Source organism: Austrofundulus limnaeus, unplaced genomic scaffold (genome assembly GCF_001266775.1).
Source record: "Austrofundulus limnaeus strain Quisiro unplaced genomic scaffold, Austrofundulus_limnaeus-1.0 Scaffold1533, whole genome shotgun sequence".
Classification (NCBI taxonomy): domain Eukaryota; kingdom Metazoa; phylum Chordata; class Actinopteri; order Cyprinodontiformes; family Rivulidae; genus Austrofundulus; species Austrofundulus limnaeus.
In genome coordinates, this window is record NW_013953935.1 from 15,919 (window position 1) to 19,513 (window position 3,595).

Genomic DNA, 3,595 nt, shown 5'->3' on the forward strand with positions numbered 1-3,595 from the left:
GGGTTGACCTGATGGATAGCCCTTCATCAGAGCTTAACAACAAAAGAAATCTGAATGTTTAATATGTTTAATAGTTTTTGAGCTATAACCATTTTTGTATGTCCAGATACCCTATTTTCAGATAAATTTTGGGTCCGGGGATCACTGATTTGTGGGCCTGATGTGGATAGAGCTAAACAACCAAAAAAAAAATCTTAAGCTCCTATGTTAAAGGGTTTCTGAGTTATAAGCATTTTTGCATTCTAGATACCCCATTTGCAGATAAATTGGGGGTCCAGGGGGGTGGGGGGCACTGATTGGTGGGCCTGATGGATAGAGGCCTTCATCAGAGCTAAACAACAAAAGAAATCTGAAGCTCCTATGTTGAACAGTTTCTGAGTTACAAGCATTTTTGCACGTCCAGACACCACCTTTTTGAAAGGAGCCCCCTCCTCAAATATGGGGTCTATTGTAAAACCGTTGGCTGATGCAGTGTAGGTCGGACTCTTCTACAGCCCTGCCAAATTTCATGTTGATTGGTGAAGCCAATTTTGTGCTACAGTTGACCAAAAATCACAGAAAAACAATATGACCCGCTTATGCTTCACGTGCGGGGGACATAATGACAACATGCCTGCCGGCAGTAGCCTCTATCCTCCTGTCCCTGCTCAAATCACCTGCAGACGCAAGGAAACCTGTGATCAGAAGCAGGACTCCTCTGACAGCGAATTTGATCCTGCCTAAGTGGAGCTGCAGATCTCCTTTGAGGAAGATGAAGACTCTTATGATCTTCAGATCTCTGAAGAAGAGGAGGAAAATGCATGTCAAACTGATATCGACTTTGAAGCAATAGGGAAAGTGAAAAGAGATGAAGAACACGTCTAAGCTACCGGTCTAACCTGATTCAAAGACACTTTTGCATATTAAGAAACGGACTCGATAAGGCATAACTATTGAAAGTGTCTAAATTTAAAATGTGAAATGTTTGTGCTTCTCCACTGAAAAATACAATAAACTCACTGAACAAACATGGGAAACTACTAGATTTTACACAGCGACTGAACCTGGAGGTTTAGGTAGGTTTCAGAAACAGGAGATTTGTGTATAACAATAATAATAATAACAATAATAATAATAATGTGTATATATAATATAAAATAATGAAGACAACAGAAAAAAATCTTTAATATATACACTGGTAAATCAATTTCAGAGTAGGTGCTCATCAGTGGCTTCCATGGAGGGTCCAAATCCAAGGGTCTCGTTCAGGCGCTCATCAGAGTCCAAAATCAGAAAAATAAATGAAAATCAAAAACACACAAAGCCTCAGAAGACAGTCTAAATAGACCCAGCCTCAGATGACATTCTTAAGAGACCCAGCCTCAGATGATAAACTTAAGAAACCCAGCCTCAAGATGACAATTTTCAGAGACCCAGTCTCAGACGTCAGTCTTAAGAGCCCCAGCCTGAGACGTCAGCCTTCACAGACCCAGCCTCAGACGAAGGTCTTAAGATACCCAACCTCAGAAAAAAGCCTTAAGATACCCAGCCTCAGACAAAAGCCTTAAGATACCCAGCCTCAGAAAAAAGCCTTAAGAGACCCAGCCTCAGTCGACAGTTTTTAGCTACCCAACATCAGAAGACAAGTCTTCAGAGACCAAGCCTCCGACGGCAGTCTTAAGAGACCAAGCCTCAGACAGTTTCAGGAGACCAAGCCATAGAAGACAGTCTAAAGAGACCCAGCCTAAGACAACAGTCTTAAGAGACCCAGCCTCAGAAGACAGTCTGAATAGACTCAGCCTTAGACAGTCTTCAGAGACCCAGTCTCAGACAGCAGTCTTAAGAGCCCCAGCTTCAGACAGTCTTAAGAGACCAAGCCTCAGAAAGTTTTCAGACACCCAGCCTCAGATGACAGTCTTAAGAGACCCAGCATCAGACGTCAGCCTTCACAGACCCAGCCAAAGACCAAAGTATAAAGAGACCCAGACTCAAATAACAGCCTTAAGAGTCCCAGTCTCAGTCGACAGTTTGTAGCTACCCAACATCAGAAGACAGTCTTCAGTAACCCAGCATCAGGAGAGATACATGACCGTTCGTCAACTAATTAAGAAATGACGTCACACAAAACTGACAGGTACCACGCCCCTTTAGGACGGGACATCCGTATATGGTCAACTTCCGGTCTGTCCTTCCTGTAGGATCTCCATATTTGGTCAACTTCCGTTTCATGACTTCCTCTTTTGATTTACCATAACTATCCCCCTCCCTCATCCCCCCTCGACTTCCAGTAATCCTACCCTCCCTTTTCCCCCCTCGATTTACCATAACCCTAGCCCCCCTCTTACTCCCCTCGAATTACTGTAAGCCATGACCACAACATCATGGTTTTGTGCAGATTTTCTATTGCAAAAGAGTTTGAGCTGACACGAAGTCTATTCTGTTGACCGCAACATCCTGTTTTGAGCAGGTGTCCATATAGCCCATCTGTCTGCTCACCCTCCCTCTCAGGGGTTCGTGACTTCCTGCCTAGCTGAAGCTGACAGGCTCTGAGACTTATCATCAGAAAATTAACCAACATCCAATCAGTGGATAGGGTTAGGCTTTAGACCCACCCCTCAACCAATCAGATCGTGTTTAAAGCATTAATTTCCGCCCCTCCTCGGTTCTCGAAGCGTTTAAAAGAATGCGTCTCGTTCATTCCATACTGCCATCACCGACAAGACACCTGCTGCGTTCCAGACCCGTCAGTACWTCCATCAGCGATCGACAAGACCCCCCTGCTTGACCACTGGGGCAAGCTGAAGTAAATTTTAAAGGTTCGTATTTTTTTATTTATTCACTTTAATGTATTTATATAGTTTTTTAATTGTACTCTATATGTTTGTCAACAGCGAGAAGAACCATCTCTGTGTTCCACCAGCGTTACGCGGCACCTGCGCCAGCATCCCAACGTAAATTTTAAAGGTTTGTAAATGTGTTTTATTTGTTTTATTATGTATAATGTTTAATGTATTGTCATGGACGGGTTCTTCTTTAACCCATCATGTACATTCTTCTACATTCATCTTGTATATTGTCATTCACCACAAAATATGTGAATACTTGAGTTTTCCCTCTCCACTTGAATTTCTATAGCTTAAGAAAGAAAAAAATGTGCAAAAAGGAGTTTTGAATGCATTTTTATTCATCTCAATGAATCAATTTTCTTTTACTTTTCTCCAGTGAACAATTTAAGAGAATGTACAATACAAAAACATGAAAAATAACATAACCCATTCAACTAATTACACAGCGACTGAACCTGGAGGTTTAGGTAGGTTTCAGAAACAGGAGATTTGTGTATAACAATAATAATAATAACAATAATAATAATAATGTCACAGCCTTTGCAGATATATTTCTTACACCTGCAGCACACAGTATGAGTTTTACAGTCCTTCTTTTGAGGGCAGAACTGACATCTCTTCCTCTTACTTGCCCGAGCTGGGGAAGTGGCTGTGGTAGATGGATKRTCAGGTTGATCAGGAGCTGCTGCACTCTGAATAGCTTTCATGTCTGCTGCTGAGGCTTCTGTGCGGGGAACATGCTTCCTTCTTTCAATGAGTGGAGTTACAAG